This window comes from Heterocephalus glaber, unplaced genomic scaffold (genome assembly GCF_053883595.1).
Source record: "Heterocephalus glaber isolate CG9 unplaced genomic scaffold, H.glaber_assembly_v1.0 deba00001600, whole genome shotgun sequence".
NCBI lineage: Eukaryota > Metazoa > Chordata > Mammalia > Rodentia > Bathyergidae > Heterocephalus > Heterocephalus glaber.
The window spans coordinates 10,332,464-10,356,263 of NW_028258372.1; the positions used below are offsets into that span (position 1 = coordinate 10,332,464).

Consider the following 23,800-nt stretch of genomic DNA (forward strand, 5'->3'; position numbering starts at 1 on the left):
CCCTGAAAATCTTTCCATATAGTTTCACAATTAAATTGTTCTGTGATGAACTGAAGCCTACCCAGGAGAGTGGAAAGACCGCCATGAACCAGCACATTAGATCTGAGTCTCCCATGTGGGGAGGATGGAGGAGGAGGTTGGTACCAATCGTGGCATTCTAGACGGTGCTGGAGGCATAAATTTGGCAGCCATCGTACACAGTAAACATCTAAGCTCTTTCCCAATTATTTTTTGAATGAATGCTTTCTTTTAGAAGAGTTTTTGATTTAAAAAATGCAAAGAGAGTGCATAGAATCCTCATATGCCTCACTCCTGGTTTCACTTATTGTTAGGATCTTATGTTGGCATGTTACATTTGTTGAAATTTTCATTAATTAAAAGTGCATGTTTTATTTAGATTTTTGTAGTTTTTGGCCTGTGGCCCTTTTCTATTCCAGGGTCATATCTGCAATACCACATTACATTTCATCTCTACTTCTCTTCAGGCTCCTCTTAGATTTGACAGTTTCTCAGTTTCTGTTTTAAAAGATCTTTTGGAAGTTTTGAGGATTCCTAACTAGGTGTTTTGTAGAATGTCTTAATTTTACATTGAGATTCATCTGAGGTTTTTTGCATGGGTAATATATTTTGGGGAGAAGGCCTAGAGAGGGAAATTACCACTTCATCACATCATCCCAAGGACACCTCCAGTCAACATGCTTTCACCAGGCTGGGGTAGGAAGGGAGTGTCAGGCTTTTCCCTTTTCACACTGGACTCTTTGAGAGGGTGTCATTATATTTAGCTCGCACTTAAGGATGGGGGAATTGTGCTCCATTTCCCCGAGGGTGTATTTACTACATAAATTGCCTGGATTTGATCTGCAGGGGAGATTTATCTTCTCTTCTTTATTTACTCAGTACAGGTAATTTATTTGTATCAATATAGACTCAGGGTATTTGTTTTATATTCAGGGTTATAATTCAGTGCCTCTGTATTTATTTTGTTGTTCCAGCTGTTCCCTTGGCTCTTTTTTTTTTTTTAACATTAATTAGAGTGTTCCCTTGGCTCTTTTAGTTGGCTCCTATGTCCCTTTGACATATTCTTGGCATTATGTGTTTTGAGCACTTCCTAACTTTCTGTCACTGCAAGATGGTACAGGAGCATCTTAGTCAGCTGTGTGACCATGGAGCCCTGGTTCCTGCTTTTGGATTTGGCATTAGAAACAGAATCTGGGTGGTAGATGTACCCATTGCTACTGGGATGGAGTTGCTTCTAGGCCCTATCAGCTGACACAGCAAGGAAATACGTATGTATATACTCACCTGTGTATATACCCATATCTAAATATTTCTGTGTGTAATCATCTGTATTTTTGTTAAGATGAACTTGAGTTCATACAGATGTCTCTAACTCTAATCTGTTAACAGGTGGATTATTCTAGCCACCTCTGTTTGTAACGTCCTATCCCAGTGGTGACAAAGGTGGGTCCTACTACCTACCATTTATTTACTCAGTTGTTCATTCCCATATATGTGAACAACAGTATCAGAATTGTTGCCTTGTACCTCCAAGGCTAACAGCTTCCTCAGCTACAGTACTGTGGTTGTGAGAAGTTCCTCTTGCCTTGAGGCATGGAGACTCCACTAATTTCCAAAGCTACTTAGGTCACCTGCCCACTGCCCTTCAGTACGACTGTTCCATGCATTTGTAATAAAATTCGACTGTTTTGTTTTTTCATACTTTGCCTTCTATTCTGAGAACCTTCATCCACCTGAAGGATTATTTTTAATTGCATAGATAAATTTCACTCTTCCTGCTGTAAAGCTCTGTGGGTTTTGACAATACATATTGACTTCTCATTATTACAGGAACATATAGTTCAGATTAATTTAAATTATGTAATGTCTATTTCTGACCAAAAAAATCCAGCAACTTTGGTGATTTAATCTAACTTGATAGGTAAGCCAATGTGTTATTTACATGTAGGTACATTAAAGAGCTAAAACTTTTAAGTTAAATATATCTCCTCATCTTAATTCTATAGTTATATGTTACATACTTAATAAACTGTCAAATTTTATGGTAAGAAAGTTGTGTTAAATGGCTACATACTTAAACAGTTATGTTTATATTTAATGGTTGGGTACTTACAACTCTCTAAATTACACACACACACACACACACACACACACGTGTACATGCACATATATATATGGAGAAATTTTTCTCCCTTAATTACACCTTGCTGTATTGGTTTTCCTCTTCTATAATTTTTTGAAACCTCTTAATGCTTCAGGTCTCTTAGACTATTTCAAAGTGGTATCCAACCCAGTCACATCTTCTGTATGAAACAGGGTTATATTTCTTCACTCAATAAGTATATTTTAAACATCTATATGTGTGACATTGTGTTACCACAGAATTTATCGCCTTAGACCTTGATGCCAAGATCAGCCACCTTTTTGTGTGCCTTTAATGGTCTTGGGATGTGTGGCTTCTACAATGATGAATTTTATGGGCCAGTTTAAAAAATGACAATGTATATGGAATTATGACCTTTTATTTTGTCATGTCTGGACATTATCAAAGTTTCTTTCAGGTAGGATATGTTTTACCTCTCTAATGTCTAATTTAAATTTTATACTGTGTATGTTTCTCTAATTAGAATAGTTTGCATACTTTTTCCTCATCCATTTTCATTTAAAGCTTTTTACTTAAACAACTTTAGCTGCTACCCTACTCCACAATGTCAAAGACAGACCTTTATCTGGTGGAGCAGACGTCGGTGGTTTGACTGTAGTGAATAATCGCGCCTGTCTCTTGGCAATCTTTTGATTTTGAGTGAGGGAAATGCTGTGGAGAATTGCTTCTTTTGTTGAAAACCTATATGCTAGGCCATAGTGAACGCTGAATAAATACCTGCTAGATTTAAAAAAATGAATCTTACCAAATAATATCATTCGCTAATGAGAAGATGTAGAATCTATCATGTTGTTAACATTGAACTTTCTGAAATAATTTTGTCACAAGTTCTGCATTTTGTTCTTTTTTTCCTGGTTTATCTCTATGGCTGGATTTATTTTTTATTTTTTTGGTACTGGGGATTGAACTAGGGTCCTTGCCCTTGCGAGGCAGGTGGCAGAACCACTGAGCTAAGTCCCCGGCCCATATGGCTGGATTTTTAATACTGTCTATGTTCATATCGGCTTGTGAAATCAGACTAATTGGAAAAATGTAGTTAAGTGTTTAAACAACTTTTAACCAAACTGATTTTGTTTGGTCAATAGCTTTTGGCCAAATGCTATCAAGCTTTTGGGTTTGAGGTTCATTTTTTTAAACAGTAAAATATCTTACGTGTCTGATTTATTTCACTTGACATTATGGTCTCAAGGTACACCCATTTTCTTTTCCATTTGACCCAGACATTCCCTTTATAATTATCTTCCCAAAAGAATTAAAGACATCACACTACAGTGATACATGCATTCCCATGTGTATAAAAGTCATTTTCTTGTAAGCCCAGCACTTGGGAGGCTGAGGCAGGAGGATCACTGCAAGTTCGAGGCCAGACTGGGCTACATAGTGAGTTCAGGGCCAGCCTGAACTACAAAGAGAGACTCTGCCTCAAAAAACCAAAAAAAAAAAGTCATTTTTTGACTATTACTTGCGTTTGTGTGAAACCTTCTTTTCTGAGGTTATTATTATTGTCAGTAACCATCCTGTTTTCAGTAGGAGAAGGTTTAAGTAGGAGAGATTTAAGTAGGAAAGGGATATCCTATCAGTGTATGTGTAGGTCAGATAATGAGACTATGGCATAGGGGTTGTATCTTAGAATTAGATTGCTTCTGATAAGAACTTCATTTAATGTTAACAACCTGGCATTTTCTTTATTCTATAGATAAAAATAATAAAAATGTGACCTTTACCCTGATTGGCCAGTGGTAAAATTTAACCTTGATTTCCCTGACTTTGTTTTAGGCTTTTCTCAGTAAGAAATTTGTTTAAAATTAGTACCTTTCTTATTACCACCTGTATGTTGAACCTCCTTTTACAAGTGTTTTACTGAGCATCCAAAGATGTTACTTTGCTGTCCTAGTGACTGCACAAATCTTCTACCATTTCCTCTAAGAATCATTAAGACTTGTATAAAAATTATATGAAATCATCAGGATATAAATACAAATTGAATGTGTTTATTTATTTTTGGTACTGGGGATTGAACTTGGGACCTTGTGCTTGCGAGGCAGGCAGTGGAAGCACTGAGCTAAAATCCCCAGCCCTGAATGTATTTATAGAGACTTAGATTTATCCAGGTTTTGTGACCATTTCATTTTTAAAAACGTATTGTTTCTTAAACAAATGCATTTTTATTAAAAATATTTAGAAAACATGGATGGAACTATAAGAAAATGAAAATCACTGGGCCGGGCATTTAGCTCAGTGGTTCCATCACCTGACTCGAAAGCGCAAGGTTCTGAGTTTGATCCCCGGTACCAAAAAAAGGAAAATCACCTATAATCCACATACCTGAGAATTAAATACTTTCAGTCTTTTGGCATGATATGTTCAACCATGTTATATCATTTAAATTTGTTTATTATGTATATATGTGGGAGGGGGGAGAAGATCATATTGTACATTTAGTCTTAATTTGCTTTTTCACTTAACAGCAGTGTTTTTTTCATGTTAACCATTCTGTTACTTCATTCTTAATGTTCCTCAATATTCTATTAGGTGATACATGCCCTCTTTTTATGTTTACTTTATCCAAGAACAGTTTCATCTTTAGTGTTGTTAACCTGACAGGAGGCTATGCTTCTGCCTCTTTAGGGGAAAGAGAGGATAAATGATGTTTGAGGCCAAGGTGAGATAGTAGGGAACTGTGCCTCTGGGAGTTGGGGACCCTGCTTCCTCTTTAACCCCTGCAGACCCTTTCCTGGCTGGCTGCAGCCGGCCAGGCCTGCTTGTTGTCCTCCAGCTGGGAGAGCTGTGGCCTGGGTAGCGTCAGCTGGAACAGAGCGGGCTTCATCTCTGCTCTCTCTGGCTCTGTGCTGGGATGTTTGCCCCACCACTGCCATGTGACGGCTGGGCAGCAGCACCACACACAGGGTCTGTGACTCCTTTTGAAAGCTCTATTGTGCCATGTTGCTGCGATTTAGCAGAGGGGAGGTTTGTGCTAGTGTGTTGCTTTTGGTTTCTTTCAAATGTGAATGCACCTTCATCTAAAGAATCCTAAGTAAGGAAAGCACTAGTTTGGAGGCAACTAAAATATGAATGGAATGATCTTTTCTTTCATGTGTCCTACTGTAGAACAGTAGTAGGATAGGAGAGTATGGCCTTGTTGTGGCCAGATTACGAAGTCCCAAAGACCACCAGGAAGCCGTTTTCGATGTAAGCACACAAGGGTCGTTTATTCAAGCTTAAGCAGGGACTCTCAATTGTCACCGACACAGCGGATCGAGATTGAGAGCCTCGAGTTCCAAATTAGCGGGGTTTTTATAGAGGTTACAGCAAGGTTTGGAGATTTTTTTACTTAGCAATTACATGATTGGTTAACAACTAGCAAGCATGAAGTGTATATTTCTGATTGGCTAAACTCACCGGGGGTAAGGGGTCATTACGTATAGGTTTTACAAAAGAAAAGAAGGACAAAGGTTAGTGGGCGACTGTCACGTATTGATGGTCAGCAGACACGGTGACTAATGGTCACAACCACCCAGTACTGACAGTCAGCTCATTGACAGATTGTTCCTACAGATAGTGGGCCCAGGATGTTCATTTCCTGGGTAAACAGATGGCTGAGTAATAAACTTAGGAATCTTGTGTTACAGATTGTGTCTTTTGTCCTAGATCAAGCACATTTTAATCATTAATGTGAGAGGACAAAGGAGACTACTCCATTTTGGGCAAAATGGAGTCATTCTGGTCTCACATAAGCAAAATGGAGTCACTTTGGTCTCACAGCCTCAGATTTCCTTGTTTATTTAGCATTACAGGTGATCATGCGAGAGATGAGAAATGAGAGTCAGGGTGGGAATCAGAGAAGGTTTTCTAAATGAAATGATATTTGAACAAAGCAATAAATAATGATAACAGAGGGCAGAAAGCACAGGCATGTGGACAGTGGATGTTACCTCATGAGGGTTGGTTTGTTCATTCATTCAAAAACATTAATTGAAGGCCTATGATGTATCAGGAATTACAAGGTGTGATTGAAACATGGGAAATATTCAAATAAAAAAATAATTATTACAAGGGGCTGGGCATTTAGCTCAGTGGTTCGATCCGAGTTCGATCCCCGGTACCAAAAAAAAATTATTACAATAACAGACACATTGCCACTAACCCATCTCAAAATAGTCTCCTTTCCTTTGAACACACTTACTCTATCATTCTGAAGCAGTTCTGGAGGTCCCTCCTCTTAGTGTTGTTAGCTGTACTGCTGTGGCTGCCTCAATGTCCTGAATAGATTAAAAACATTTACCTTTCATGGTCATTTTTTCTTTGTGGGAGAACTAAAAGTCACTTGGTGCTAGATCCAGTGGATAAAGTGGATCAAGACACAAAGTAATGTTTTCGCAAGCCTGTCTTTCCATTGGATGGTAATCAGCAGCAATATTCACTGTATTTTTTAAATCACATCTTGTGATAACACTTGAAAGAGGACTTCTAGAATTGCTTCAGAAGGTAGCAAGAATGGTGGGATTAGTGTGCTCAAAGTAAGGGGGAGTATTTTTTAAAATTAATTTATTGGTACATTTTAGGTATACAATATAATGACATTCATCATTGGAAATTTGCACCTTTACATAATCTCTCTTATTTTTTCCCCATTCCCCTACCCTCCTTTCAACCCCTCTGTCTCTCCCTATTTACAAAGACTTTGGTAGGGGGAGTATTTTGAAGGAGATTAATGGCAAGGAGTTTTGTTTACTGTCATAATTTTTTAAAAAAAGATTCACCATATACTGCATTTTGATAACACCGGGTATACTAGACTTTGGATAGCCAAAATTAACTTTTTTCTGGTAGTTGAGTCTGACTGGGAGATGGAAGAGAGACAAACACGCATACTGGGCTGTATAGTAAAAGTTTCTACAAATAATATGGGAGCTCAGAGTAGGAGTTTCATCGGCCAGCCCAGGAAAGATAGGAAAAGTCTTTTTGTGGGGATGGACTCTACAGCTGAGTCTTGAAGGGCAAACAGGAAGGAGAGCGAGATAGAGGAAGGTGCTTACACAAAACCAAGGGTGGAAGAATGTAGATGCAATGTGTAGCACTACAGAAAGCTCAGTGCCTAGGAAGAAGAGAGACTGTAAAGTGTGGGAGGACCATGAATACATAATTTATGAGGGCTTGAGTTAGAACAGTAAGGAATGGAGAGGAAATGAAGGATGACCCAGACTTTTACTTGATTGACTGAGGGAATGGTGGTGCCATTCTCTTGATAGCAAACAGGAGGAGCAGATTCAGAGAGGACAATAGTGTGTTCTGTTTAGTACACAATAAGTTTGGATGCCTGTGATATATTGATATACAGAAGTTTGGAGCTCAAAAGAGAGATTTTGGGCTCATGAATGTGAACCATTAGCAGAGGGTGGATGAGGGGAGAACACGTAGAAGATGGCTACAAACAAACAGTAGACAAGATACTGAGAAGGAAAGAGGTTGGAGGAAAAGCATTGGGAACGGAGAGGAGAGAAAAGGAGAGGACAGGGGAGGAGAGAGAAGTCAGCAATGTCAAGTTTTGTTTAAAGAAGATGACAGTCAAATTCTGGGAATCACATCATGTTTTGGAAATAAGGCCATCAGTGATTTTGGCGATGGCACCTTCCAGGGTGACGTAAAGGACCGATCTGGATTTTAGTGGTTGGGAAGGTGTAGAGAAATCCCACTTTTCAGAAGCTGTGGAGTAGGGAACGATAGCTGGCCGGGGAACGTGTGAAACAAGGATGGAGAGACGTGTTGGTATTATCTATCATTGGCTTGTTTTATATTCCAATGTTGAATAGCTAGAAAATTTTAATAAGGACTACTTAAAGAGAAGAGGTCGAAAATGTAGAATGAGTCAGAGGATGCAAATGGCTGGAGGAAGGTCTCAGAGGAGGCGTGAGGGAAGGGGATGCTAAGCACAGACGCCCAATCACACTGAGAGCTTTCTTGCAGAGACCTCTGAGTGATATTGCCCACACACATACTAGAACTGAGACTTTAATCCCTATGAAGCTTCAACTCTATCTCTGTGCTCTGGGTGATGTTAGGCAAAAGCTTGTTTCTAAACCTTCACTTGTTGTAGTTCCCAAATAAAAGTGTGAGGTCTGAGCCTTTTAGTTTTCCTTCCCACTCCAACTTTCTTCCTTACTTTATTTTAAACAATGATGTAAACACTTTTCCCCCTTAATGTAAAAGGATTAACCTCTGTGTAATACAGAGGCTACAATCTCTTGACATAGTCCCTTTAAGCTGTTACTGCTGTGCTATACTGCAGTGGAGATGCCTTAAGAGAGGACTGCAGGTGTGGGGAAGATTCTCTGGGAGGCAGTTCTTTCTCTAGAAACAACAAGGTACTCCAAATCAGGCTATCAGGCTCTGGTCCCAAATCTGTCACTAAGGAACTATGGCATTCGTTGTCTTTCTCCATCTTTGAGAGGAGGATAGAGTCGTTATACTTATCCCCTTTACTATCCAGAAAACTAATGTCAATAATATATGCATGCTATCTGTGCTGTGAAATGTAGAATTTGGTGCATGAGAAAGATGACGTTATTGCAGCCACACTTCGCCTGGCCAGAACTGAGAAGGGCAAAAATTACTGCTCCCCTATAATTCTGCTCATGTCCTGTTTTTTGGTACCGGGGATTGAACTCGGGTCCCTGAGCTTGCACAGCAGGCAGCGAAACCGCTGAGCTAAATCCCTGACCCTGCTCCCCTATAATTCTGAAAGAGAGGACACTGGGCATTATGTCATAGGAAGCCTTTTCACAACCTTGATTTTTCTGTATAACCTGAGAAGACAGCACTAGGAGAGGAGGGTCAGTGAAATGGGTGCTGAGCAGCTGAGATGATATGGCAGAGCTCTTGTAGGTTAACCCCAGTGAACAATTCAGGGGTATCTACCTTCACAGGCCAGGTTATCTGATACCCACACCAGTCACCAAAGAGGAGCTGCAAACAGGAGTGAGGAGGAGAGGTGTGGGTAAGGATAGGCACACACGGATGCCAGAGAAAAGTGGCACCGGATATGATGACAGCAAAGGAGGAGACTGACTCATTGTAAAATGCCTCCAGAGAGAATAATAATAATAATAATAATAATAATAATAATAATAAATAGTCTAATTTGTGCATGGTTATCAGGCCCCTCTTGAATATCCACTGAAGGCATCACTATTTTAGCATACAGCAATAATTGAAGTTTCAAGTAAAAATTCTATCAAGAAATATTTAAACAGTATACTGTGCTTTAAGAATGACAGTAAGAAACCAACTTCATTATATAATTTTTCATTATAATAAATTTTGGCAAAGTGTTAGCTCTGGCCATTCCCAAAGGCTCTCACTCTGAGTAGAAGGTATAGAAAACCTTGTTATACATGAAGAGATTGCCAAGGAAGCTTTATATACCCATTCAATCTTACATTTCTGTAGCATATTTTTTTGGACAGTCATTTTAAGCCCCATGAGACCATAAAAGTTAATAAATAGTCAGATTAAAAATAATAAAATAACTCCATCTCAGACTATATTCTGATCCTGAAAAACACAAGTTTATTAGCTTTTGGAGCAGCAAATATTAATCTTTTTTGTTCTAAAGTGTGTGCTCTGGGCTCAGAACACACATTGTATTATTAAAAAATCTAAAAGAAATCTTTAAAAAATTTACAAAAAAATCCACATCTCTCACACTGGAGACTTTTTTCTTCCTCTTTCATGAAGTAACATGGTGAAGCCACAGAGACCGACCCACCCACCCTTGCAGCAGCTCCAAGAAGGAACCCAGAGACCTAGGCTGAGGCCTTCCTACCTCCACTCAGCAAGCCCCGCCCCATCCTGCCCTTGAGTAGTTTTCAGTTGAGTTTTGTCCCTCTGCACTTGCCCTCACCTCCTCCCTAGCTCTGCCTCAGGCCCCTGCACATCTGCCCTCCTCTTCTCTGAAAGGTCTTGGCCTAGTGGGCCCTGTGTGTTGCCATGCCTAGATGAACCCTCCTGCCTGCATCTACCCATGGTCTCGCTTTAGGAAGGGGACCTACCCAGAGACATGACCTAGGCAATGCTCTAGGAGAAGTGTAGCCTGGTGGGGCCCATCTTCTCCATGTCTATAGGGAGTTGATCACCCACCTTTCATTAGGCCACTGGTACCTCAACTTCTGGCAGCTGGAGGAAGTAGAGCCTGGTTTTGAGACCATAAGTTTTGATGTTATAAAGGGCAAGCCAGTACACATCATGTGGTCTCAGCATATCCATCGCTTTGGAAAAGTAGAACAGGTAATAAAGTCATTAGAAATTTGGACAAATCCATTAATAATAAAGCACAGTATGATGCATTTTCTGATTTTGTTAACATCCTTCATGTAAGGTGGTTTGTGATGAAAGTAGTTCCTAGGGCTAAGGATTTGCATATTTTGAGACACAAGAAGCAGCTAAAAGACCTATTGAAAAAATGAATGGAATGGTTCTAAATGATTGGAAAGTTTTTTGTTGGATTTAAGTCTCATAAAGAAGGAGAAGCAGAACTGCAAGCTAGGGCAAAAGAGTTCGCCAATGTTTACATCAAGACTTTTGGAGAAGACAGGGATGATGAGCACCTTAAGGATCTCTGGAAAGTTTGGACCTGCCTTAGGTGTGAAAGTAATGACTGATGAAAGTGGAATATCCAAAGGATTTGGATTTGGAAACTTTGAAAGGCATGCAGATGCACAGAAAGATGTGGATGAGATAAATGGCAAGGAACTCAATGGAAAACAAATTTACGTTGGCCAAGTTCCAAAAAAAGGTGGAACCATAGACAGAACTTAAGCTCAAATTTGAGCAAATGAAACAAGATAGGATCATCAGATATCTGGGTGTAAACCATTGTGTGGAAAATCTTGATGGTGGTATTGCTGATGAATGTCTCCAGAAAGAATTGTCTCCTTTTGGTACAATCACTAGTGCAAAAGTTACAAGGAGGGTGATCGCAGCAAAGGGTTTGGTTTTGTTTGTTTCTCTTCATACAATAAGAAGCCACTACAGCAGTTGCAGAGATAAATGGTAGAATTGTGGCCACCAAGACACTCTATGTAGCTGTAGTTTAGCGCAAAGAAAGTCACCAGGGACCTCACCAACCAGTGTATGCAGAGAATGGCAAGTGTATGAGCTGTACCAAACCCTGTAATCATCCCCTACCAGCCACCACCTCCTTCAGCTATCACAGTCTCAGAACTGCTGCATACTGTCCTCCTAGCCAAAGTGTTCAACCAAGATCAAGTCCTTGCTGGATTGCTCAGGGTGCCAGAAATCATCCATTCCAGAATATGGCCAGTGCTATCCACTCAGCTGCTCCTAGAACACCATTGAGTGCTATGAGACCACTTCCTTCACAGGTTCCATGAGTCGACACAGCCAGTGGATCCACATCCTGTAGCTGGTGCCATTATAGCTACTCCTGCTGTCCACACAATTCCCCATTACTGTATAAATGTGTTGTGGGGGTCTGCAACCCTCAGCAGCATCTTAATGTACAGCCACAGGTTACCATGCCACAGCCTGCTGTTCATGTACAAGGTCAGGAACCTTTGACTGCTTTTATGTTAGCACTCACCCCCCCCCAACAAATGCAAAAGCAAATGTTGGGTAAATGGCTGTTTCACTTATTCGAACCATGCACCCTACTCTTGCTAGTAAAATCACTGGCATATTGTTGGATATTGATAATTCAGAACTTCTTCACATTTTTGGGTCCCCAGAGTCTCTCTGTTCTAAGGCTCTTGAAGCCGTAGATGTACTGCAAGCGCACAGAGCTAAAGAGGCTGCTCAGAAAGCAGTTGACAGCGCTGTGGTGTTCCAGCTGTTTAAAATTGATCGGGGACCACGAAAAGAGACTCCTGCTTCACTGAAGAAAGCTGTCTAAACTTCACAAAGCTTTCAATAGTATGAAAAAAATTGAAAAATATAAAACAAGTAAAAAAGAAAGGAAACTTTGAATCTTGTGTACCGGGCTAATGCCAGGTCTAGCAAAAAATGCCAGTCCTAGATTAGTTGATTTAAAGACAACAAAAAATCTCTACAAAATAGTAAGATATAAAAAGAAATTAATATCATATAGACCACAGGGAGGCACTTTTCAACAAAGTACAAAAATTTAAAGCATTCCTTTCTTTAATTTTGTAATTATTTTTTTTAAATTCTTTTATTGGTACATTTTAGGTATACAATACATTTATATGTCTCATTGGGAACTTGTACCTTTACATGATGCATCTTGGTTCTTATTTTTTCCCCATTCCCTGCACTCCCTTCTCCTCTCCACCCTTCCCTATTTACAAAGACTTTCTTTCCATTTTTTCCATTTCTCATCATTTTTCCTTTCCCTTCTTTCCTTTCCCCTACCCCTCCCACTTCCCCTACCCCTTTGGACCTTTTCCTGTTTCGCATTATCAATTATTCATTTTAATCATTGGTACATTTTAGGTATACAATATAATGACATGCCATCATTGGAAATTTGTACCTTTAAATAAACTCTCTTGGTTCTTATTTTTCCCCCTTCTCCTGTCCTTCCTTCAACCCCTCCATCCCTCCCTATTTACAAAGACTTTGTTTCGATTTTTCCATTTTCTAACATTAATTCCATTTGCTTCTTTCCTTTCCCCTACCCCTCCCACTTCCCCTTCCCCTTTGCCCCTTTTCTTCCTATTTCACATTATCTATTATACCTTTTAGTCCTTATTTACACTTTCGGGTTCTCACACTAGAGAAACTATTTGGTATTTACACATGTGTGTCCTATTTATTTCACTTAAGAATATAGCCTCAATGTGCATCCATTTAGCTATAAATGTCTCTAATTTCTCATTTTTTATGGCTGAGTAGTACTCCATTTTATTAAAAAAACCACATTTTCTTTATCCAGTTTCCAGTTGATGGGCATTTGGGCTGTTTCCAAGTTTTAGCTATTACAAATTGTGCTGCTATGAACATGGGTGCACATATATCCCTGTGGTATGATTCTTTTAATTCTTTGGGGAAGATACCCAGTAGGGGAATAGCTGGGTCAAATGGGACTTCCAGTCCTAGTTCTTTGAGGTATCTCCATACTGATTTCCACAGTGCTTGCATCAGTCTACACTCCCACCAGCAGTGGAGCAGGGTTCCTCTTTCCCCACAGCCCTGCCAGCATTTGTTATTGGTTGATTTCATGATAGCAGCCATTTTTTTCTGGAGTGAGGTGGAATCTCAGTGTTGTTTTCATTTGCATCTCTCAAATGACCAGTGATGCTGAAAATTTTTTCATGTATTTATTTGCTATTTCTACCTCTTTGTCTGAGAAATGGCTGTTCATTTCAGATGCCCATTTTTGGATTGGGTCTTTAAGTTTGGGAGGTCTGATTCTTTTAAGTTCTTTATAGATTCGAGATAGTAGGCCTTTGTCTGAGGAAGAGCAGGTGAAGATTTTTTCCCCACATTGTGGGTTGTCTCTTCCCACTGCTGGTGGTTTCTCTTGCAGTGCAGAATCTTTTTAATAAGAAGAAATCCCACTAGTTGATTTTATCTGCTAGTTCACAGGCAACTGAGGTTTTGTTCATAAAATCTTTTCCTACACCAGTGTCTTCAAGAGTTCTACATAACCTCCATTCCAACAGGTTCAGCATTTCTATTTTAATATTTAGATCTTTAATTCATTTCAATTTTAGTTTAGTGCATGGTGAGAGATATAGGTCTAGTTTTAATCTTTGGCAAGTTGAAACCCAATTTTTCCAGCACCATTTATTAAAGAGCCTATCTTTCCTCCAGTGAGGGTGTTTGGCTCCTTTATCGAAGATGAGATGACTGAGTGTGTCTGCAGTTGTTTCTGCATCTCCTAATCTGTTCCACTGGTCCTCAAGTCTGTTTCTTTGCCAGTACCATGCTGTTTTTATCACAGTAGCTTTGTAGTAGAGTTTCAAGTTGGGGATTGTGATACCCCCTGCCATGTCTCTGTTACCTAGAATTGGTTTTGCTATTCTGGGTCTCTTCTTGTTCCAAATGAATTTTTGGATTGTTTTCTCAAGGTCTGTGAATTATGCTGCTGGGATTTCAATTGGGATTGCATTGAATCTATACAGCAGTTTTGGAAGTATGGCCATTTTCACTATGTTGATCCTTCCTACCCAGGAGCAGGGGATGTCTTTCCATTTTCTGATATCATCTTCAATCTCTTTTCAGAGTGCTATAGTTTTCAGAGAAGAGGCCTTTGATTTCTTTTGTTGGGTTGATTCCTAGGTATTTCAGTTTTTTGGATGCTATTGTGAAAAGAATTATTTGTTCTATTTCTCTCTCAGTGAGTGTGTTGTTCGTGTAGAGGAAAGCTATTGATTTTTGTGTGTTGACCTTGTATCCAGCTACTTGACTGAATTTGGTTATTAAGTCTAGAAGACTTTTGGTGGAGTTCTTGGGGTCTTCTATACAGAGTATCATGTCATCTGCAAATAATGACAATTTGACTTCTTCATTTCCTGTCTTTATTCCTTTTAGTTCTTTCTCTTGTCTAATTGCTGTGGCTAATATTTCCAAAACTATACTGAACAAGAGTGGTGATAGTGGACATCCTTGTCTTGTTCCTGATTTTAGTGTGAAGGATTTCAGTTTTTGACCATTTAGTATGATATTGGCTGTTGGTTTTTCATAGATGGCTTTTATCAGTTTGAGGTAGAGACCATCTATTCCACTTTTTTGTGGCGTTTTTATCATAAGTGCATGTTGGCTTTTGTCAAATGCTTTTTCTGCATCTGTGGAGATAATCATATGGTTTTTGTCCTTGGCTCTATTGATATAGTGTATTACATTGATTGATTCACATATGTTGAACCATCCCTGCATCTGTGGGATGAATCCTACTTGACCAGGGTGTATGATCGTCTTGATGATCTTCTGCATTCTATTTGCCAGTATCTTATTAAGGATTTTTGCATCTATGCTCATTAGTGAGATTGGCCTATAGTTGTCTTTTTAGGTTGGGTCTTTCTCTGCTTTGGGGATCAAGGTGATGCTTGCTTCCAGGAATGAATCTGGGAGTATTGCTTCCCTTTCAATTTCATTGAAGAGTTTAAACAGTAGTGGCAGTAGTTCCTCTCTAAATATCTTGTAGAATTCAGCAGTGAAGCCATCAGGACCTGGGCTTTTCTTCATTGGTAAGTTTTTAATTTTGTTTTCAATTTCATTGGTTGATATTGGGTTGTTTAGAATTTTTAGGTCTTTTTCGTTCAACTTTGGTAATTCACATGTATCTAGCAATCTGTTCATTTCTTCTGTGTTTTCCATCTTATTGGCCTATAGGTTCTGGAAGTAGGTATTGATGGCCCTCTGGATTTCTGCTGGGTCTGTTGTAATTGCACCCTTTTCATTCCTAATTGCATGGATTTGGGCCTTTTCTTTCCTTTTTCTGATAAGGCTGGCTAAGGGTTTGTCAATTTTGTTGATTCTTTTGAAGAACCAGCTCTTGGCTTCATTAATTTTTTGTATCATTCTCTTAGTCTGCATTGCATTGAGTTCTCCTCTGAACTCTATAATTTCTTTTCTTGTATGAGATTTGGGATTATCCTGCTCTTCTTTTTCTAGAAGCTTGAGGTTCAGCATCAGGTTGTTTAATTGGGCTTGCTCTGTTTTCCTACTATGTGCATTCACTGCTATGAATTTCCCTTGTAAGACTGCTTTCATTGTGTCCCATAGATTCCGATATGTTGTATTGTCATTGTCATTTAATTGAAGGAACTATCTGATTTCTTCTTTAATTTCCTCTGTGACCCATTGGCTCTTCAGAAGTGTGTTGTTCAATTTCCACGTGTTTATGAAATTTTTCCAGTTTCTTTTGCTATTGATCTCCAATTTCATCACACTGTGGGCTGATAATATACATGGGATAACTTCAATTCCTTTGCATTTACTTAAGCATGTTCTATGAGTGAGTATGTGGTCTATTTTGGAGAACCACCTGTGTGCAGCTGAAAAGAATGTGTATTCTGATTTTGTGGGCTAGAGCACTCTATAAACATCTGTTAAATTCATTTGTTCAAGAGCTCGATTGAGTTCTAGTATTTCATTACTTATTTTTTGTCTAGTTGATCTATCTATTTCTGACAGTGGGATATTGAGGTCTTACACTACAATTGTAGTTTTGCATATATGACTTTCCATGTTCAGTAGTATTTGTTTTATATAGTTGGGTGCACTAGTGTTTGGTGCATAAATATTTATGATTGTCATCTCTTCCTCTTGGATTTTTCCCGCTTCAAGGATGTAGTGTTCTTCTTCGTCTCTCTTAATCAGTGTTGGTTTGAAATCTACTTGATCTGCAAAGAGGATAGCTACTCCTGCTTTTTTTCGGGTTCCTGTCACATGGAGTATTGTTTTCCACCCTTTAATTTTCAGTCTATGAGTTTCATTTTGAATTAAGTATGTTTCTTGTATGCGGCATATTATTGGATCTTGCTTCTTGACCCATTTTGCCAGTCTATTTCTTTTGATTGGTGAATTGAGACCATTAACATTGACAGTTATAATTGATATGTATTGAGTTATCATTGTCATGACTTTTTCTTTTTGTTGGGTTCTCCCCCTTTACATTTAATTTCTTGTCGTGCCAGATGGGTTCATTCTGCTTTGCTACCTGGGATTGTGATCGTCACTGTCTGTTCCTAGGATATTGTGTGAAATTTTTTGGAGTGCTGGTTTGGTATTCATGAAGTTCCTAACATGCTCTTTGTCATGACAGTATCTTATTTCTCCATCAATTTTGAAAGATAGTTTTTCAGGGTACATCAATCTGAGTTGGTGGCTGTTTTCCTTTAGGTCTTGAAATACATCACTGCAAGCTCTTCTTGCCTTGATGGTTTGTGTTGACAAGTCTACTGTGATTCTGATGGGCTTTCCTTTGTATGTGATTTGTTTCTTTTCTCTCATTTCTTGTAGAATTTTGTTCTTCTGTTGGGTTTCTGGAATCCTAACTATTATATGCCTATATGTAGATTTTTTTTTTTTATTCATGGCTAGTTGGAGTCCTATATGCCTCACTTATCTGTATGTCAAGTTCTTTTCTGCTGCTTGGGAAATTTTCTGCCATTACTTCTATGAACAGTTTTTTATGTTGTCTGCACACTTTCCTCTTTCTTCGTTGACTCCAATCAGTCTTATGTTATTCTTATTTGCATTGTCTAGCAGCTACTGGATTGATTTCTCATGGTCCTGTACAATTTTGAAGCAATTTTTCTTTTCCTAGTCACTAATTGCAATCTTATCTTCTATACCTGAAATTCTGTCCTCACATTGGCTCATTCTGCTGTGTAGACTTTCAATGAAGTTTTTGATCTCCTGGAAATCTGTTTGCATCTGTTTTATGGATTCCAGTTTTTTCGTATCTTGGGGTTTCCATCATGTTCCTCAGGTCCTCTTTAGATTTATTAATCATGTCTTGCACTACAAGCACAATCTTTGCTGTTATCTGAGAAATTATTTCTGAGTTCATTTTTTCCAGATCAGCTTTTGTTGCCAGTTCAGGGAGTCCAGGTGGTTGAGTTTCAGAGTGTTCCATCTCCTTTCCCTTTGGGGTTGCTGTAGGTGATCTGGAAGTCTGTTTTTGAAACTTGTTCATGTGTGTTCTCATTTTGAGGGCCGGTGGCAGTGGTGGTGCTATTGGCGCCCGTGTGGCTCCCCTCTGGGCTGGGAGTGGTGGAATGGCAGCCTGGAAGCACCTTCCTCTGGCCTGGGAGCAATGGAATGGTGGCCCAGAAGCACCTTCCTCTGGGCTGGGAGTGGTGGATTGGCAGCCAACAAGCCCCTTCCTCTGGTTTGGGAGCAATGGAAGGGCATCCCGGAAGCACCTTTCTCTGGGCTGGCAGCAGTGGAATGGCAGCCTGGAAGCACCTTCCTCTGGGCTGGGAGTGGTGGAATGGCAGCCCAGAAGCACCTTCCTCTGGGTTGGGAGTGGTGGAATGGCAGCCCAGAAGCACCTTCCTCTGGGTTGGGAGTGGTGGAACAGTGGCCCAGAAGCCCCTACCTCTCTAATTTTGTAATTCTTTAGTGTGGAATATCTTAGGATGTCAGTTCTATTTTAAATAGCAGAATTGATAACTGAGGAACAATTTGGATTATAAAATTCTTGCTTTAATAAAAATTCCTTGAACAGTGAATAAAAAGAGAGTATTATTTCCTTTCAGTATCTCTAATAAGCAGTAGAAATTATTAGAAATCAAATATGTAGTGTCTATTATAACTGTTTTACCAGTTAAAGGAGGTATTTTAATTATTCTTTGAGAACTGCCAATTCACAAAATCAGACTTCTGTAAAATGAAAGTAAAATTGCTCATGACTGAATTGTTGTAGCCCTGTTAACATTCAGGAAGGATAAGGCTTGAAACCTTCTAAGATCCCAAATTCCTGACATGAGAAGTGTTTTTGTTTAAGCGAAAGTCTGAAATCTAAACAATGACTTAAAAATCAAAGTAGTGACCTGGAGTGTTGTTGATGTTTTAGAAATATTTTCCAGAGTGATGATCTTTGTTAAAAAATATTTATATCTCATATTATTATTTTATTTAAATTTGGCTCAGTGAATGTGCTGTGGCTGTATCTAGATGTCCGCCAAAGCCTCTTGTGGTCACAGGTGGGGAGTTTCAACCATGGCTGGATTAGGGTGTGTAAATGTGGATGAAGAGTGTGATATTGGGATTATGGGTGTGGGTAATGGAACCCCCACCCAGGGTATGGATGGCATCAATCAGTAGGCTTATAGCCTGAATGGAATATAAAGGGACAGAAAGAAGGCAGGCTTGCTGCTGCTGCTCACTGCTTTGGCTGCTTATTGCCTTCCTGCCATGCCATGGACTGTTTCTCCTCTGCAGTGCTCCTGTGCTATGCTGCCCTGCTTTGGAACCTTTACAGATTTGAAACCTCTACAAACTGTGAGCTGAAATAAACATTTCCTCCTTTAACTTTTGGTGTCTGGTATTTTGTCTCAACAATGAGAAAAGTAACTAAGACAGAATACTTGCTATTGTCTTTCACATTGTACTTTACTTGTGGAACACTGAATAAATTTGAGAAAAAGTTATTATGTCAAAAGCAACATATTTTGCTGATTGACTTTTCTGGGGTGGCCACAGGTTGTCAGGGCTTGGAAACTCCAGTTTGCCACATACAAGTACTGCTACTAGTTAAGAATATTTGTATTCCAGCAGAGATGGTGAGGCAGGAGAATCACAAGTTTGTGGCCACCCTGGGCAATTTGGTGAGTTAGGGATACACTGTCTCAAAAGAGTTTTAAAAAAGGGCTGGAGATACAGCTTAGTGTAAAGGCCCTATGTTCAGTTTCCAGTACTACACATGCAAAACTACAATGGCAACAACAACAATGACAAACTTGTATGCTATACTCCTAGGGAAATTTTCTACATCAGCTGTGTTAAGGTTTATAGAAAGTTGAATGGGGATGAAAATGTAGTGAGAGCATAAGGAAAATTTCTAATTGAAAGAAATACAACTTTATTGTTTGCTCTGAAGCATTAAGAGAAAAAAGAGAATCCATTCCTAGGTATGGGCAACTTCTGTATTCCTTAAGAATGAATTTTCCTTATTCCCAAGGAATGTAAACAGGCTCTTGGATGGTCCTGGAATTCATGGCCCAGGCTTTTAAGATCACTGTGAACATAAAGCCTTTGCAAGCAACTAAATCCATTACTGTCAAGAGATTAGAACAGAAATGCTGGTTGTCTTTAGAAGATTGGCCAGTCAGTCCCAGAGAAGAAAAAATTGAGAAGAAATTGAGGATGGTCTAATTTTTTTTCATTCAAAATTGACCACTTGAAAAAAATTACTGAGTACAGTGTGATAATTTGATGCATGTGTATAATGTGTAATGATCAAATCAGAATAATTAGCATTTCCATTCCCTTAAACATTTGTAATTTCTTGGTATTGGGAACCTTTAAACTCTTTTTTTCCTAGCTTTTAATAAAATATTTAGTACATTGTTTTAAACCATCACCACCACCCTACTATGCTACAGAACACTAGTACCTATTCCTCCTATCTATTTAGGGACCATTACCTGATCTTCCTCTATTCTTCTCCCCACTCCTCTTCCAGCCCACTAGTGACAGTATTCTCTTTACTTCTGTGAAATCAGCTATATCTTTTAGCATCCACATATGAGTGAGAACATGCAGTACTTGTCTTTCTGTGCCTAGTTTATTTTACCTAGTATAATGTCCCCTCATTCAAGGATGGTATGTGTCTTGTTGGTAGTTGAAGGTGGTACTCTGTTGAGGCAGTGCGATGGAGCATCTGAAGTGGGTCGTGTTACGTGGGTGCTATGGAGGACTGAGGACCAAGACAATGGCTGACATCCTTGGCCAGGATCCCTTTGGCTAATTTCTCTCAGAGGCTGTGGAAGATGGTATTAGGGATAAGTGATGGATGCTACCAGTGGAGCCAAGTCAAGTCACCTCAGTGTCACATGAGCATCTCTAGTGGGAGTTGCCATGGCCCAGTGATTACAGGCCTTGCCTGTGTTTTTCTTCATTACATCACCTTTGGGGTCCTGGTACAACCCAAGGGTGAGGGAAGAGCTTTTATTCATGTCTGATGGTAGACTTCTTTGTCATGTGGCTCAGTCTTGGCTTTGAAGTCTAAACTGGATTGAATTTGAAAACAAAAAGGTATGTCATTGCTTCTATCTTAAGTGTAGTGGAGCAATTCATAGCTTTGTGTGTGTACAATCATAAATATACAAATGTATACATCAGTGTATAAACATGTCTCTTTCATACCACCCTGGCCTTCACTCATACATTCAAAAATGTCCTCATCTTCACTTGACAACCTGGAAAATGCTTCTCATTCACAATTCATGTCAAATACGATTTCTCCTTTTTGAATGAGCAAAGATTAGGGAGTCTAAAAATAATTCTTGCCTTCCTAATTTGCAATATAGAGAAGTGCCTGCCTTGCTTAAATCACAGGCTGGTTATGAGGATCAAATAAAATGACTTATATTAAAGAGTCAGAAAGTATTTAATGTTAGGAGAGCTTCAGTAGCAAAATCATAAAGTATAGGAACTTGGTATATATAAAAAGAGGGCTCAGGGAGACAGTCTGTGGGGAGCTGAGATTTAAAAAAAATATATGTGAGGAGAACAGCCCCAAAATATATTTTTCTGGTGTGAGATTGGATTTAGGGGAGGATCTTGAAAACCAGGAAGAGGACTTTTGAAGTGATTACCAGGAATAGTTTCTTCATGGACAAGGGAGATATTTTGAGTAGATTTAACTTGGGAATGGTACACAAAATTACTATTATTGAAGGGCAAAGAGGCCAGACAGGAATATGAACTTAGATAAGTAGATTGTAAGTGTGAAAAGCGCAATCTCAAGAGTGAAAATGTAATGGACTTTTTTTTTCCATTAATTTATTGGTACATTTTCGGTATAAAATACAGTTACATTCATCATTGGGATCTTGTACCATTACATGAGTTTCTTGGGGCCGGGGATTTAGCTCAGTGGTTCTGTCACCTGCCCTGCAAGCACAAGGAACCGAGTTCAATCCCCGGTACCAAAACAAAAAAACAAAAAAAACCAACACATGAGTTTCTTGGTTCTTTTCTTTCCCCTTCCCCTGCCCTCCCTTCCCCCCCTCCACCCTTCCCTATTTGCAAAGACCTTGTTTCCATTTTTTTCCTTTTCTCATATTTTTTCTTTTCCCTTTTTTCCTTTCCCCTACCCCTCCCACTTCCCCTGCACCTTTAGACCTTTTCTTCCTGTTACACAATATCAATTATACATTTTTAGAAATACAATATCAAGATCTAGGAGATATTACCACAGATTTTACAGAATTTAAAAGGATATAGAAAGCATATTTCAAAAATCTGTTTTGAAATAAATTTGACAACTTCAAAGAAGTACCTTGGAAGACAAATTAATGAAACTAACTCTGGAGGAAATATAAAATTTGAATAGCACCTATTAAAGAAAGTATACTCCTAGCTTGAAAACCTACCTATATGACAACAGCAGGCTCATATGCATTTTAACTGATAAGTTATATCAAACAATTAAAGCAGAAGAAAGAAAGAACACTTCTCCCCTCATTTTAGGAACTCAACATTGTGCTAATCCTAAAACTGGATAAAGATAATAGAAGAAAAAAGTATGAACATAGATAGAAATTTGTTTAACAAAACAAACTATTAGAAGTTAGATCTGGCAGTATGTAGAAAGTGGTTTTGTTATAGGGATGGCAGTGTTCAGCATGTAATGGGCTGTTTTGGAAGTAGGATTTTTAATTCTAAGTGGTGATTGGCCCTCTACTGACATAAATGGTGTGGGACTTTCATATATGAAGGGTGGATGCATATTGTATGGAATCTGCAAGAGACTGTCACTGCATTGTCCAGTCTCTTCTCAATTCCTTTGCACTGTAGCTTTCAAAGATATGCTAAAAAAATGAAGTAGTTGGTCAAGCATTAGTAAGATATTTTAGTTTTTGTTGAGTTCCACTTTGTTAAAAACTCTTCTAATTTCTTCTTTATGGCAGTTTCTTTTTAAATAACTTGGACTCACTACAAAGGTGCTCAGGGTCTCCTTCACTGAGAGTTTTATTCACAGTCCTAGACCAAAAAATTTAAAGAAGTGTTATAAAATATAACCAAGGTAATACAGGCTCTATGAGAGGTTGGATTCAAGTCTTTCTGGAAACATTTGTCTTTGTCCACCACATTATTCTATCAGGTAAAAATAATTCCAGGTGGGCGCTGTTTTAAATATACCCAGAATCTCCCACCTCCACTGCTTTCACCCTGCTCAAAGGCTCTTTGACATTTGCCTCTCACATCTCATACTTGTTTCACTTACTTCTTTCTTTGACCCCAACAGTTTATTCTTTGTTTTTGAAACAGGGTGTCCCAACATATTTCAGGCTGGCCTTGAACTCACTATGTATTCCAGGCCGGCCTTGAACTTGAGGAAGTCTTCCTACTTTAGCCTCCCCTCAAGTGCTGGGACTCCAGGTGTGAGCCACCATACGGGGCCATTGGGGTCATTCTTAGTAGCTGATGTAATCCCTTTAAAGTGTAATTCAAGTCATATCACTTCTTTGTGTACTCTTTCAGTAGTTCCCCAGTTCACACAGAGAGAAGTCAGAATCCCTACAGGGGCCTCCAAGAAAGGTCCCCTTTCCTCTTCTCTGACCCAAGCTCCAATTGATTCCCCTTGCTCATTCTTTTCTAGCATGCTGGACACACCTCATTTCAGGATCTGCATAGCTAATACCCCCACTGCTTCAAATCATTGCTCAAATTTCATTTTCTCAATGACTTTGATACAGTATTTAAAATTGCAACTCTAATGAGACTTAAGATGCAGTAATTTAGGATTTCAATCTTTTGATAAAGTGCTTTAATCCCTAGACTTCTCTGATTCTATATTCAATGATAGTTGTTTTATGTTGCAATACAAAATTGGAATATATGTAAAATACCACAAAAATATATATCCATAAATGGAATAAAGACTCAAATAATGTTTTCCAATCATTGACTGCATCTTATTATATGAAAAGCATTCTACATTGTGATACAATGTATGTA

At 39.0% G+C, this 23,800-nt stretch overlaps 1 protein-coding gene and 1 pseudogene across 9 annotated transcripts in view; both read left to right on the forward strand.

The window, feature by feature from the left end:
* The window catches only part of Dnm3 (dynamin 3), a 587,991-nt gene that overhangs the window by 47,583 nt on the left and 516,608 nt on the right, over nt 1-23,800 (forward strand). The window lies entirely within an intron of this gene.
* LOC147823088 (polyadenylate-binding protein 1 pseudogene) lies at nt 10,239-22,029 on the forward strand (annotated as a pseudogene).